The sequence below is a fragment of the Rutidosis leptorrhynchoides genome, chromosome 2 (genome assembly GCF_046630445.1).
Source record: "Rutidosis leptorrhynchoides isolate AG116_Rl617_1_P2 chromosome 2, CSIRO_AGI_Rlap_v1, whole genome shotgun sequence".
Lineage (NCBI taxonomy): Eukaryota > Viridiplantae > Streptophyta > Magnoliopsida > Asterales > Asteraceae > Rutidosis > Rutidosis leptorrhynchoides.
Genome location: NC_092334.1, coordinates 499277255 through 499294223, shown reverse-complemented (window position 1 = coordinate 499294223; position 16969 = coordinate 499277255). Strand labels below are relative to the sequence as shown.

Below are 16969 nucleotides of genomic sequence, written 5' to 3'. Positions count from 1 at the left end.
CACCTTTGAAAGGTTGCAGAGGCGTTGCAAAGTCCAAATGGCATGCGTTTATAAGCAAAAGTACCATAAGGGCACGTGAATGTGGTTTTCTCTTGATCTTCGGGTGTTATTGGAATTTGAAAATATCCGGAAAAACCATCAAGAAAACAATAGTAACTATTTCCGGCTAATCTTTCCAACATTTGATCAATAAAAGGTAAAGGAAAGTGATCTTTTCTGGTGGCGTCATTTAATTTTCTATAATCAATACAAACACGCCATCCTATTACAGTCCTAGTAGGAATAAGCTCATTTTTCTCATTTGTGATGACAGTCATGCCACCCTTCTTAGGTACGCATTGAACTGGGCTTACCCATGGACTATCAGAGATTGGATAAATTAAACCTGCATCAAGCAGTTTAATAATTTCTTTCTTAACAACATCTTGCATATTAGGATTTAGTCTTCGTTGGCGTTGCACATACGTTTTATGACCTTCTTCCATAAGGATTTTATGTGTGCAATACGAAGGACTTATTCCTTTAATATCATGAATCTTCCATGCAATAGCTGGTTTATGAGCTTTTAGCACAGAAATGAGTTGAGATTTTTCATTTTCAGTAAGAGAAGATGATATTATTATAGGTAATTCGGAAACACCATGTAAATAAGCATATTCCAAATGGTTTGGAAGTGGCTTTAACTCTAATGTCGATGGTTCTTCTATCGATGATTTATATCGATATCTGTCTTCTTCTTTTAGCATTTGAATTTCTTCTGTTGTTGGTTCATATCCATTAGCCATAAGTGTAGCTAACAATTCAGTTTCATCAATTGGTTCAGTTCCTTCTCCTAAAGAACATTCTCCTGTTCCTTGTAATTCTGGAAATTCTTCTAACAATTCTGCATGTGAATCTATAGTTTGAATATAATAACATGTATCATCTGCAGATTGCGGTTGTTGCATGGCTCTATCAACAGAAAAGGTAACACTCTCGTCCTCTATACTTAGGGTCAGTTTCTTACCAAACACGTCTATTATTGCTTTGGCCGTGTTTAAGAATGGTCTTTCTAATATGAGAGGAACTCGAGAATCTTCTTCCATGTCCAGAATAACAAAATCTACTGGAAATACTAAAGTACCAACTTTAACTAGCATGTTTTCCATTATCCCTCTAGGATATTTTACTGATCGATCTGCTAGTTGTATACTTATTCGTGTTGGTTTCAATTCTCCAAGGTCTAGTTTAGTGTATAGTGAATATGGCATTAGATTTATACTAGCACCTAAGTCTGCCAATGCTTCTATTGAACTAAGACTACCCAGAAGACATGGAATTGTGAAACTTCCTGGATCTAATAATTTTTCTGGTATCTTATTCAACAGCACTGCAGAATAATTAGCATTCATAGTAACAGCCGAGAGTTCTTCTATTTTCTTTCTATTAGTGATTAGATCTTTCAAGAATTTAGCATATCTAGGCATTCCTGAAATCACATCAATGAAAGGAAGATTTACATTTATCTGTTTAAACATATCCAAGAATTTGGATTGCTCGGCTTCAAGTCTTTCTTTTCTCATTTTACTTGGGTAAGGAAGTGGTGGTTGGTATGGTTTAACATAAGGTTTAGCCTTAACTGTGTTATCTTCATTAACCTTTTCAACTACCGGTTCTGTTTCCTTATCTTGTTTAGATTGTGGTTCTTGTGGAGTAGGAATAGCTTCATCAGAAATTACAGGTATTTCAGGTGGTTTAAGTGTAATACCACTTCTTGTGGTAATGGCTTTAGCTGTTTCATTCCGGGGGTTAGCATTTGTATCACTAGGTAGACTTCCTGATTTTCTTTCACCTATCAACCTTGCTAGGTTGCTCACTTCTTGTTCTAAATTTTGAATCGAAGCTTGTTGATTTCTAAATGCTTGAGCATTTTGTTCATTGGTTTGTTTCTGAGATGTGAAAAACTGTGTTTGAGGTTCAACTAGCTTCGACTTCATATCTTCTAAATTTGGCTTTTTATCATCGGTTTGTGGTGGTTTATTTTGAAAATTAGGTCTTTGCTGGTTGTAAGTATTATTGGATACTTGTTGATTACTAGGACCTTGTTGGTTGTTGTATGGAACATTTCGATTATAATTCTGGTTTTGATTGTAGTTTAGTCTTGGCGGTTGATAATTATTCTGATAATTATTTCCAGGCCTTTGGTTTATGTATGAAACATTCTCTCTTTGTTCCATTGTTAGTTCAATACTGAGACAATCTTTTGTTAAATGTGGTCCTCCATACTGCTCACAACTAATTCTTATTGAGTGGATTTCTTTAGTCATCTTTTCCATTCGTCTCTCGACAGCATCTATCTTTGCAGAAATGGAATCTAAGTCATGGCTAGAATCGGATCTAGCTGCTTTAGATGATCTAACGATATCTTTTTCTTGGTGCCACTCATGTGAGTGGGAAGCAGTGTTATCAATAATTTTAAAAGCATCAGTTGCTGTTTTCTTCATAATGGAACCACCAACTGCTATATCTATGTCTTTTCGTGTAGTGATGTCGCATCCTTGGTAGAATATTTGTACTATTTGACAAGTGTCTAAACCATGTTGCGGACATCCTCTTAATAAGTTTCCAAATCTTGTCCATGCTTCATATAGAGTTTCATTTGGCTTTTGTGTGAACGTAACTATTTCTCCTTGAAGTCTCACGGCTTTAGATGCCGGAAAGAATTGTTTAAGAAAATTTTCAACTAAAACATCCCATGTATCAATCGCCCCTTCAGGTAACGATTCCACCAATCTTTGGCTTCTCCCTTTAAAGTCCAGGGAAATAACATGAGATATATCTGTTCATCCTCCACTTCTCGGATTTTAAATAGAGTGCAGATCCTATTAAATGTACGAAGATGTTCATTTGGATCTTCCTTCAGCGCACCACTATATTGGCATTGATTAGTTACCATGTGTAGGATTTGTCCTTTGATTTCATAATCTGGCGCATTAATGTCAGGTTGAGTAATTGCGTGACCTTGGCCCGTGCGTTTAGCTCTCATTCGGTCTTCCATACTTAGAGGTTCCAGATTCTCCATGATTGAATTTATTGAATCTGAATCACTATAGGATTCTGATTTAATGGTTGGTTCCTCGACAATCTCTGTTTGAATGATTGGTGGTTCCGAAGGAAAGATTAGTGGTTCAGGATCTCTGAATTGTCCATGAATATCCTCCGGGTTCTCAATTGTGAGGTCGGGTTCAAAAAATGGATTATCAGAAATTTGAATTGGAGTACTTGGTCGACTGGATGACGATTCTAAAGAAAAATCAACGGCGACAAAATTTGCTAGATGTCTTGATCGAGTTACAGGTGGTGAACGTACAAAAGGTGGTGAACGTTTTGCTCGGTGCATTCACTGAATATCCTATTAGTTATAAAAATAAGAAAAATTATATAAGTTATCAAATTAATAGACTTTTCTACTTTTGCCCACGTTTCGAATAGCCAAAAGATGCAGCAGGGAGCCAGAACCCTTTAAATCGGAAGCTCACAACTCAGCCACTAACAAATCCAACTATTACTACGAAACAGAAAATTTGGATGTCTATCAATTCAACCACTTAAAATAATTTTTCGTCGAAATTTAAAGAAATTTTAGAGAAGAAATAGAAAAAATCTAAGTCTTAAAAACTAGAGTGGCGAAAAATAAGAAAGAAAAAGAGCGCGTCGAAAAACGTCGAAAAATAAAAGGTGTCGAAAAATAAAAATAAGAAAATAGCGCGTCGAAACTTAAAAGTCTAAAAACTAAGAATTAAAAGTTACGTCTAAAAATATTAAAGCTTAGAGAAATACTATATCCCAAAACGGCAATAACTTAAAAAGGTACTAAAATATTAAAAACGGCGTCGCAAAATTCTAAAGTACTTAAATCTTAGTCTAAAGAAAAAGCACTTAAGGGATTTTACGGCAAAGCCTAAAAATCTAGAAATAAAAATAACTATGGCAAAAACTATATTTTAAAACTAATTACGAGCGAAAAATACAAATATTACGCTAAAACGAATAAAAAGATACAAAATATAAAAATAAACTTAAAGTTGTAAAAAGTACAATTTTTATAAAAATATTATTTTTATATTATTTATTTTATAAAACTATTAATTTTATAATTTATTAAAACTAAATAAACTAAATATATAAATTAAATACTAAAAACTAAACTAAATTAATATTAAATATAACCCTAATTAGGGTTTTAATTATAATAATAATAATAATTACGTAATAATTGCTGAACTAGTCAACTCTGGCGTGTCAGGTACCCTCATGCGATCGCATGAATTTTTGCCTTCGGGCTCATGCGATCACATGAGCTAGGGTTTCGGGCCAGGTTTGGGCTGCCACAGTACCGGGCCTCGAGTAATTTTATATTTTTTTTCCTGTTTTAATAAATAATTATATAAATAAATAAAAACTTGTATTTTAAAAACTAAAATAAAAATAAAGAAACTTTATAATTTTATATATATATATATATATATATATATATATATATATATATATATATATATATATATATATATATATATATATATATATATATATATATATATATATATATATATATATATATATATATATAACAAACTATTAAAATATATAAATATTTTGTTTTTCTTTTTATATTTTCGTATATATTTTTTTTAAATTTAAAACGTATATTTTTATAAAAAGAGCTAAATAAAAAAAATCTTTATTTTTATATAGCGTTGCGCTTCCGGCGTTTAAGCAATTTCCCCGGCAGCGGCGCCAAAAATACTTGATGTGTGCGAGGTGTACTAGGAAATAGTATTATTTTTACAACGAAATACTATTAAACACGATACAATTTTACACAAGATATTTATTTATTTATAGAATGGATATACCTAAATCTTGCTACAACACTTATAGGCAGTGTACCTAATCGTACAGTAGTGTAATTTTTAGTAAGTCCGATTCGTTCCACAGGGATCTTTTAAACAAGCTTAACGCTATATTTTTAACTTATAATTGTAAAAATACAAAAATATATATAAATAGTATTATTATTATAAAAGAGGGGTTTTTACCGTTTAGTGACCGAATTGTCGATTTTAAATTTTAGTCGCACATAAAACCTAATGTAAAATATTAATTATATAAAAGACTTAATTTAAAACGTAAAGTAAATAATGAAAATAAAATTGCGATAATTAAAAAGTACGATAATTAAAAGTGCAATTAAATACAATGACAATAAATAAAAGTGTGATAATTAAAAGTGCAATTAAATATGAAAATAAAGGAATTATGCTTATTTAAACTTCCGTAATCATGATGTTTGACGTGTTGATTTTAGTTTATTCCCATGGGTTAATTGTCCTTTGTCCTGGATTATTTAATATGTCCGTCTGGTTTTTGTCCATAACAGTCCATCAGTCATAAATATAAAGTGCAAGTGTCCTCGTCATTTTATCCTTATATCCGAAGTCAAATATTCCAACTAATTGGGGACTTAAACTGTAACAAGGTTTTAATACTTTGTTTAATAATTACACCAGGATATCGACTGCGTGTAACCCAAGGTTTTAATACTTTGTTAACAATTACGCCAAGTGTCCTTGTACATAATTTCACCCCTGTTTTAATAATTCCATAGACTATTAATCCATTCCCGTGTCCGGTTAAATGAACGATTATTCGTACATATAAATATCCCGCCCATCGTGTCCGATCGAGTGTATATGGTTATTTATAGGTACGTCCAATTGTAAATCTTTATATTAAAATTAACAAACTATCATTTAGTTAAACAAATATAAAGCCCATTAATAGCCCATAATCTAATTTCCAAAAGTGTCGTTCTTTTGTCCAAACCCCAATTATGGTCCAAAGCCCAATTACCCAATTTTAAATATTTTAGTCCAACATCATGATTACTTCGTCTTAAATAAGCATAATAATAACTTAGCTATGAGACAACAACAACAACAACAACAACAATACCCAATCCCACAAAAGTGGGGTATGGGTACTTAGCTATGAGACGTTAAATTAAAAATAACATTAACCATAACTTAAAGTGATTAAAAATAGCGTAGCGTTACACGGACAGAATTTTGACTTACACCCTTACAACATTCGCTATCATACCCTTATTATTAGAATTTAAAATTAAAATTAAAATTAAAATTAAAATATAATATATATATATATATATATATATATATATATATATATATATATATATATATATATATATATATATATATATATATATATATATATTTACGTATGAAGGAAGAAGAGAAAAAGATGGATATATTCGATCACCAAACTGCGAATTTATAGGGGTGTGGCCTGTCACCTACTACCATGCGATCGCATGGATTTTTGCCTTCCAGGCCATGCGATCGCATGGCCCCTTTTTCCAGCTCACAAGAGTTAGGCTCCTAGCTTGCCGACGGTTTTATTATAATATATAATATATAAATAATTTATATAATTATTTAAATATTATATTTTATTCTTGTGCATAGTTGACTTGTAATTTTTAGTCTGTTGTGTCGAGCGTTGAGAGTTGACTTTGGTCCCGGTTCTGGATTTTCGAACGTCCTTGCGTACAATTTAATATCTTGTACTTTGCGTTTCGCGTCTTGTACTCTTGTAATTTTGAGACGTTTCTCATCAACCATTGGAACCACTTTGATTGTATTTTGTACTTTTGAGCTTTTTGGTCGTTTGCGTCTTCAATTCGTAGAATCTGTCTTTTGTCTTCACCTTTTATTATTTAAACGAATATCACTTGTAAAGAGAACAATTGCAACTAAAAGCTTGTCTTTCTTGAGGGATAATGCTATGAAATATATGTTCATTTTTAGCATTATCAATTGTATAAGGAGCGGTCCGGAGTTTAAAGTTGTCACTTTTGTATTCGGAACTCGTTTAATCTACTGGTACTTCTATCCTTTGTCTTTATATAATATTTTCTATTATTATGCTTTGTGATATTGTTACCATGATTAGCGAGTAGTTATCTTTAGTGTATGCTATGATGTAGTCAGTTATAATGAATAAAAAATATTATGGCTTGTGTATGCTGTCGAGATGCTTTCTGATTATGCTTTAAACTCAATCGCTTTTCCAACTAATAGAACGTAGTTATGGGCTCTGTTATTGGGAAGTCGCGAACCCCGATTCAGAGTACACTATCTGTGTCACACCTTGGTAAGAGAAGTCTATCGGATACAATGTAAGTTTGACCGAGGCACATCGATTGTAGTAAGTCCACCGAGCCTTGGATTTCAACTGAAGACTCTTTCGTAGTGAAACATCTAACTAGACCCCTAGTACATTGTCAGTCCTAAACTATGCTAGTGTAGTCACCAAGCATATAAACTTCGTACGTGCACACTGAAGCACAATGATTGTTGTAAGCTGTACCTCTACTAAGTAAGGCCATGGAACCCGGTCAGTGCTGATTAGTACACTTCACCATAACGCGGTCTTAAGCATTGCACCCCGCTTGAGGGATTCTTGGTTAATTTAGGAACTGTTTGTTTAAACACATAAAGGATTGGACCATTAGGATAACCGAACGTGTTCATGGAAGTCAAAACCTACTCGGCCATGGTGTTCTTTATGGTTGAACTCTTTTTAAGGGCCTAACTACCATTTAATCCCAATCATTAACGAAAGCATCGAAGAACAACACGTCTCTCGGATATGGCAAACCCTGTATTCTATTATGCTTAAGAAAGTTTAGACCTTTGTGGAATGTTAATACGTCACCAACCGAGTCACTCAATTAGATGAGCCGTCTGAACGTGTATGCCTGTAGTCAGAATGCACGGGCGTCAGGGGTAAGGGACGTTGCTGTCTATTCAGAATCTTCAAGCCTATCGCATTACCGAGTGACATGTCTTACGACAGGGGTGTTTATGACCAGTGTAATGAATACAAGGTCAATACCTATTCACGAGCCATCATTCCATAATCTTGGCAAAGTAACTGATGAAATCATAGTATGCGCTTGTTTTAACCTTATCTGAATTACAAATTTAATTGCATTTACTTTACTTGTCTTATAAACTAGAAAACCCAAAATTAGGTAACAAACCACTACTCCTTCACCTTAGGTTTATCTTAAGCTTTAATTATAGGTTCGATTATACTCATATCTTAAAAATACGACCCTAGGTCATACTTCCCTTACTCATAATAAGGAGTAGTACTATTTATGCCTCGCTAAATATAAATTTAAAACTATTGTTCGCTACCCTGATCAGCTGATTCTGACGCTGTGCGACCTGACAACACCGCATAAATAAAACTGTCCGTTTCGGCCATATCATTGTGAAGAACAAGTTTTTGGCGCCGTTGCCGGGGAACTGGTATCAGACAATACTACTTTTATCAAACTCATTCAAAAGCATTTAGTGGTGTCTAAGAAAGACAATTATACACGGACTTGGTTGTTGGATTTTCTGAACAGTCTCCAATTATATTGGAACCAAAAGGATCCTGCTTCTCCGTAGTCGGCCTGGTTACTTGGTTTGTTGAATAGTTTGTACGAGGCTCTGTTATCGAAATACCAGGGAATCAGTAGCAAGAACCAAAAACATATTTAAACTTAGGATAATTAGATTACTTTAGAACTATTTAGATTGCTTTAGATTAAAGCTACCTTAGACTATCTTAGATTACTTTAGAATAACCTTAGATTACTTTAGACTAAATTAGGAACTTAACTTATCTCTTTAAAAACAAAAAAAGGCATACCAAGTGTATGACCCAAACCCGATCAAGACCAGGCCCGTTGTTATTCGTACCTGATCCAGATGCAATAATCTCTAAAGCACACAAGGAAGAATGAATCAGAAATCGAATGGCGTTACGCGTTACTTTAGTAGAAAACACCAAAACCTCGATTGAAGGTCGAGGAGGACCGATCAGATTCCCAGAGATCTAAGGACACTCGTTCGAGTTAAAACATCACATTATATAGCTCATTCAAAATGGCTGTCAATTTCATGGATTACCAAATGATGATCCTAACTCTCATCTTGATAAATTCATATCTCTTTCGAACTCCTATAAACAGCCAGGGATATGACAATATATATTCCGGATATAGTTGTTCCCCTATTTTCTCACTCATCATGCGCAAACATGGTTTGAAGGATTGGAAAAAGATTCCATCACGTCATGGACGGAGATGGCTACTAAATTCCTAACCAAATATTTCCTTCCTTATAAACAAACCAAACTTAAGAATGACATCATTAACTTTAAACAAAGTTATGATGAATCTCTTTACACTGCATGGGAGCGATTCAAAACCCTGCTGAAGAAATGCCCTAATCACCAGTTAGAACGGTCAGCCCAAATTTATACCTTCTACAATGGTCTTACGATAAATCATAGGACAACGATCGATGCAGCAACTCAAGGAAATCTGATGAATCAAATCGCAGACGAAGCGTGTGAGTTGCTCGAGAACATGACAACACATTATCATGACTGGAACAGTGGTGAAACAACTTCATAATCTGCTCCACTCTCTGCACTTAATAATCAAACAGAGGCCATCAAATCCCTCACGGATAAGATGGAACCTCTTGCCAAACAACTCGGAGAATAGAAGATGCAGCCACAACAAGTTAACCAGGTCCAGGCCCGAGTTAATTGTACCAACCTGCAACCACTGAAGAATATCAAGTTGATTACGAGAACCCTGATGGTTCAGTCTGTTACGTTCAATACCCAGCTTGTCAATCAAATCCCGAATTCAATCAACAACCTAGGGTTAACCAATTCTAAAGAAAAAACCAGCCTTTTCACTATTTTTACCCACCTTATCCAACCCAACAATCTCACTTGACCTACGATCAACCACTTCCACTCACTGGTCCACCAGCTGAGGAAAACTCCCCAACCACTCAAATTACGAAAGTAACCACCCTACTCTTGGGACTGATGATCAGTTGACTCAGTTCATTTAAGGACAACAACAACAACTAAATCAGAGAACTGCATCTAGGCAAGACCAGACAGAGATACTAATGAGAAATCAATTAGCTCTGCTCAAAAATCTAGAAACGCAGCTCGGATAGTTACCACAACACCTTGAAACCCGACCACAAGGGAGATTACCTAGTAATACTATCCAAAATCCCCACATAGAGGAAGCTAAGCAAATGGATTCCGTAATCACAGAGGAAGAACCACAGAGAAGGTCAGCTAGGCTCAAGAACAAATAGACATATACTCAGAAGCTGTCCACTGCAACTCCAGTTCGTGTACCTTACCCTGGAAGGCTACAGGAGGAACCATCCAAGCTTGATTCCTTCAAACTTGATGGAAGATTCCTGGACACCATGCCCAAGGTCCTCAATCAGAAGAGATACATCCGAAGGCTTCTCTCTACGAAGGGAAGGATACCAGATTCTAACAAAATTCCACTGAGTGAAGAATGCTCAGCATTACTCAGAAACTCTCTACAGCAAAAGCTAGGAGATACGGGCCGATTCATTTTTTCGTGTTCAATCTACCAGTCTGGAACCATTCATGCTATAGCCGATTTAGGAGCAAGTATCAACCTAATCCCCTACTCTCTCTACCAGAGATTAGAGTTAGAAGATTTGTCACCAACTAAAATGACAATCCAACTTGCCGATCATACAATTCGGTATCCTAAGGGCATAGTTGAGAACGTCTTGGTGAAAGTCGACAAATTCTTGTATCCTACTAATTTCGTAGTAATGGACATTAAGGAAGACCTACACACACCAATAGTGTTAGGAAGACCTTTCATGAATACGGCTAGGACTGTCATTGATGTGTACAATCAAACCTTGATCTTTCGATCACATGGGGAGAGCGTTACCTTCAAAATTGACCGACCTAACGATCTTTCTGGACAGGCAGAGATGTTTGCTATTTCCACCAGACGGATCACTTCCGATGATGAGTCCCCACCACCAGCCAATGATATCGAGATGTGTGTCGAATCACAGTCTGCTGACGACCCAGAAATGGAAGAAGAGGATCTCATCGAAGAAATAGAGGAAGAGGAAGAACCTGAGGAGGAAGAGGAAATGAGAGACATAAAAGAAACTGCGATGATACCCTCTCTAAGCTTGGAACGTCATAAAGAATTAATGAGGCTTGAGACGGAAGATCACAGTTTAATCATTCGTTTCAAGAAGAAAATTGATAAGGCTGAGATTAAAGATATAGAGATTGACCATGCAAGTGTCGAAGTGAAGAACCAGAATAATGAAGAAGCCCATTTGAGACGAACCGTCAAGTACCCTTAACGGCTTCGTCACTTGGTCCCACAGCTTGATCATAACTCTAAATGAATTTAATAAATAACATTGCATTTTTTATTTAAAAATGATTTCCTATAAAGGAAACCTACCAAAATATGTAAGTTTAGAAAAACCAACATAAGTACTTAACCAAAAGTTGACCAAAACAAAGCCAACAAACACCCACGATTTAATATAATCAAAATAGAATGCAAGTTAATGTTTATCAAAAGCTGCCAACATGCATGCAGACTCTCTAAGCACATCGGAAGCCAAATAATCAAGTACCTAAGAAAACATTCGAGTAAACTGTCAACAAAAATGTTGAGTGAATTATAGGTTTAAATACCGTATAAACTTTAGACCATAAGATTCCAAATGTTAGAAAACATAAAAACATTATTCCATTAACCCGTGAGCCACCTGGTAACCACTTAACCATTCCTTACCCTTAACATACAACAATATACACTGAACATGTGTATCTTCTAAAATAACAAAGTACTAATACATTCCGATTATAAATTGCTAGCGCGAATAGCTAGAAATGGGGCTGTCAAGCCCGATAGATCTATCCATAGGATTCACGTTCACCAGTAGAAATCAGTGATTACAGTTACCAGATTAGGGAATATTTTTGTTCAACTCACAATGAATAATTTAAATTAATTTCCACTTGTGTCAAAACATAAAACAAAAGTTGCATGTAATCTCATCCCAAAAATACTTTAAAATAGTATGAAAAACGGGACTATAACTCACCTTAAAGCAAATGAAGCAACGACACAGAAATGCGAACATCAAAAGGTAAAGTGATCATGAATAACCACAACGCCGGCCTAAAAATAAAGCAGGTCGATATAAATAACTAAATTAGGTCAAGTCTTAGTATGATAACCATATTACTTGTTGTAGTAAAGCATAGAACATCACTTGGTATGATTCGGTATGAGCAGGACAGCGTATAACATGTACTTTCTATTTTTAGAAAGTTTCTATTTTTAGCAGGTTTTCATTTTTGGAAAGTTTCTATTTTCGGAAGGCTTCTATTTTTGGAAAGTTTATATTTTTAGAAAGTTTCTATTTTTAGAAAGTTTTTATCTTTGGGAAGTGTCCTTAATTAAAAAAGTCAACAAAAGTCAACTAAAAGTCAAAGTCAATCGAAAGTTGACTCAAAAGTCAACCTTGGTCAAACTTAGTCATCATTGAAATTTAAAGTGTAAATTATATTAATAATATAAGTTATAATATTATTTAAATAATATTTGTATAAACATGTCATATCATAAGTTTAATTGAATTAAATCGAATTATAAAGTTAACATAAGTTTAAATGATATAATCGATATAATATAAGTATTTAATTAATTATTTAAATATTAATCATATCATAAGTATTATTAATTAATAAGGAATTATTAATCATAATATAAGTACCTTGAATTAATTATGAAATGTTACACATATCATAAGTATTTTAATATAATTATTAAACCATAAGTATTTAATAATTAATTTGTATTATAATTAAATAATAGCTAAGTCTTATAATAAATAAATAATCTTTGTTATAAGTCTTGATATAATAATGTCATAACATAAGTTTTATACTTATCATAAGTATTTCATTAATAATAAATGTATTATTAATCATAGGTTTAATTATAAGAATAATTAAATCATAATGTAATTATTAAATGATATAATAAATATATATCATAAGTAATAATTAAAAATAACTACTTTTATATCATAAGTAATTTAATTATAATGCAAATCATTATTTATAACATAAGTTTCAATTTCATAACCGTAAGTTTAACTAAAAGTTCGCCAGGTCATAACTTGAGCCTCGGGTGTCGTTTCTGACGAATTTTATATATATCCTCATCCAACCAACCATACCAACACCTTAGAACACTCAAGAAAACCCTAATATCAGTCCATGGGGTCGTGAAGAACAACCATGAACCAAACTTTTCTTTGATCCGATTTAAAACTCATTTTAGCCATTCTGGGTGATCCGTGGCTTGAATTTCGATGAACCGAACATGAATGTTCATCCAATCATCAATATTAACCCAATGGTACACCCTAAAGACTCCAAATATGGCCACAAAGTCGGACCAAACTGAAATGTCCCGTTCTTATTGATTAAAAACGTTCCATATTAATTGATTTCGTTGCGAGGTTTTGACCTCTATATGAGACGTTTTTCAAAGACTGCATTCATTTTAAAACAAACCATAACCTTTATTTCATAAATAAAGGTTTAAAAAGCTTTATGTAGATTATCAAATAATGATAATCTAAAATATCCTGTTTACACACGATCATTACATAATGGTTAACAATACAAATATGTTACATCGAAATCAGTTTCTTGAATGCAGTTTTTACACAATATCATACAAACATGGACTCCAAATCTTGTCCTTATTTTAGTATGCAACAGCGGAAGCTCTTAGTATTCACCTGAGAATAAACATGCTTTAAACGTCAACAAAAATGTTGGTGAGTTATAGGTTTAACCTATATATATCAAATCGTAACAATAGACCACAAGATTTCATATTTCAATACACATCCCATACATAGAGATAAAAATCATTCATATGGTGAACACCTGGTAACCGACATTAACAAGATGCATATATAAGAATATCCCCATCATTCCGGGACACCCTTCGGATATGATATAAATTTCGAAGTACTAAAGCATCTGGTACTTTGGATGGGGTTTGTTAGGCCCAATAGATCTATCTTTAGGATTCGCGTCAATTAGGGTGTCTGTTCCCTAATTCTTAGATTACCAGACTTTATAAAAGGGGCATATTCGATTTCGATAATTCAACCATAGAATGTAGTTTCACGTACTTGTGTCTATTTTGTAAATCATTTATAAAACCTGCATGTATTCTCATCCCAAAAATATTAGATTTTAAAAGTGGGACTATAACTCACTTTCACAGATTTTTACTTCGTCGGGAAGTAAGACTTGGCCACTGGTTGATTCACGAACCTATAACAATATATACATATATATCAAAGTATGTTCAAAATATATTTACAACACTTTTAATATATTTTGATGTTTTAAGTTTATTAAGTCAGCTGTCCTCGTTAGTAACCTACAACTAGTTGTCCACGGTTAGATGTACAGAAATAAATCGATAAATATTATCTTGAATCAATCCACGACCCAGTGTATACGTATCTCAGTATTGATCACAACTCAAACTATATATATTTTGGAATCAACCTCAACCCTGTATAGCTAACTCTAACATTCACATATAGAGTGTCTATGGTTGTTCCGAAATATATATAGATGTGTCGACATGATAGGTCGAAACATTGTATACGTGTCTATGGTATCTCAAGATTACATAATATACAATATAAGTTGATTATGATTATTACCTTGTATTAGAATGATAACCTACTATAAGATCATCACTTGAAATAAGATTGTTATAGTTATAGAAATTGAACCAAAGTTTGAATATGATTATTACCTTGTATTAGAATGATAACCTACTATAAGAAACAAAGATTTCTTGAGGTTGGATGATCACCTTACAAGATTGGAAGTGAGCTAGCAAACTTGAAAGTATTCTTGATTTTATGTAACTAGAACTTGTAGAATTTATGAAGAACACTTAGAACTTGAAGAAAGAACTTGAGAGAGATCAATTAGATGAAGAAAATTGAAGAATAAAAGTGTTTGTAGATGTTTTTGGTCGTTGGTGTATGGATTAGATATAAAGGATATGTAATTTTGTTTTCATGTAAATAAGTCATGAATGATTACTCATATTTTTGTAATTTTATGAGATATTTCATGCTAGTTGCCAAATGATGGTTCCCACATGTGTTAGGTGACTCACATGGGCTGCTAAGAGCTGATCTAAGAGTGTATATACCAATAGTACATACATCTAAAAGCTGTGTATTGTACGAGTACGAATACGGGTGCATACGAGTAGAATTGTTGATGAAACTGAACGAGGATGTAATTGTAAGAATTTTTGTTAAGTAGAAGTATTTTGATAAGTGTATTGAAGTCTTTCAAAAGTGTATAAATACATATTAAAACACTACATGTATATACATTTTAACTGAGTCGTTAAGTCATCGTTAGTCGTTACATGTAAGTGTTGTTTTGAAACCTTTAGGTTAACGATCTTGTTAAATGTTGTTAACCCAATGTTTATAATATCAAATGAGATTTTAAATTATTATATTATCATGATATTATCATGTATGAATATCTCTTAATATGATATATATACATTAAATGTCTTTACAACGATAATCGTTACATATATGTCTCGTTTAAAAATCATTAAGTTAGTAGTCTTGTTTTTACATATGTAGTTCATTGTTAATATACTTAATGATATGTTTACTTATTATAGTATCATGTTAACTATATATATATCCATATATATGTCATCATATAGTTTTTACAAGTTTTAACGTTCGTGAATCACCGGTCAACTTGGGTGGTCAATTGTCTATATGAAACATATTTCAATTAATCAAGTCTTAACAAGTTTGATTGCTTAACATGTTGGAAACATTTAATCATGTAAATAGCAATCTCAATTAATATATATAAACATGGAAAAGTTCGGGTCACTACAGTACCTACCCGTTAAATAAATTTCGTCCCGAAATTTTAAGCTGTTGAAGGTGTTGACGAATCTTCTGGAAATAGATGCGGGTATTTCTTCTTCATCTGATCTTCACGCTCCCAGGTGAACTCAGGTCCTCTACGAGCATTCCATCGAACCTTAATAATTGGTATCTTGTTTTGCTTAAGTCTTTTAACCTCACGATCCATTATTTCGACGGGTTCTTCGATGAATTGGAGTTTTTTGTTGATTTGGATTTCATCTAACGGAATAGTGAGATCTTCTTTAGCAAAACATTTCTTCAAATTCGAGACGTGGAAAGTGTTATGTACAGCCGCGAGTTGTTGAGGTAACTCAAGTCGGTAAGCTACTGGTCCGACACGATCAATAATCTTGAATGGTCCAATATACCTTGGATTTAATTTCCCTCGTTTACCAAATCGAACAACACCTTTCCAAGGTGCAACTTTAAGCATGACTATCTCTCCAATTTCAAATTCTATATCTTTTCTTTTAATGTCAGCGTAGCTCTTTTGTCGACTTTGGGCGGTTTTCAACCGTTGTTGAATTTGGATGATCTTCTCGGTAGTTTCTTGTATAATCTCCGAACCCGTAATCTGTCTATCCCCCACTTCACTCCAACAAATCAGAGACCTGCACTTTCTACCATAAAGTGCTTCAAACGGCGCCATCTCAATGCTTGAATGGTAGCTGTTGTTGTAGGAAAATTCTGCTAACGGTAGATGTCGATCCCAACTATTTCCGAAATCAATAACACATGCTCGTAGCATGTCTTCAAGCATTTGTATCGTCCTTTTGCTCTGCCCATCAGTTTGTGGATGATAGGCAGTACTCATGTCTAGACGAGTTCCTAATGCTTGCTGTAATGTCTGCCAGAATCTTGAAATAAATCTGCCATCCCTATCAGAGATAATAGATATTGGTATTCCATGTCTGGAGACGACTTCCTTCAAATACAGTCGTGCTAACTTCTCCATCTTGTCATCTTCTCTTATTGGCAGGAAG

At 33.7% G+C, this 16969-nt stretch overlaps 1 non-coding gene across 1 annotated transcript; it reads right to left on the bottom strand.

Moving 5' to 3' along the window:
* Window positions 1-9254: 9254 nt before the first annotated feature.
* Window positions 9255-9360, bottom strand: LOC139894888 (small nucleolar RNA R71). Its single transcript, XR_011775366.1, has one exon. It is a non-coding gene; the product is annotated as a small nucleolar RNA R71 (small nucleolar RNA).
* Between the last annotated feature and the right edge of the window lie 7609 nt (window positions 9361-16969).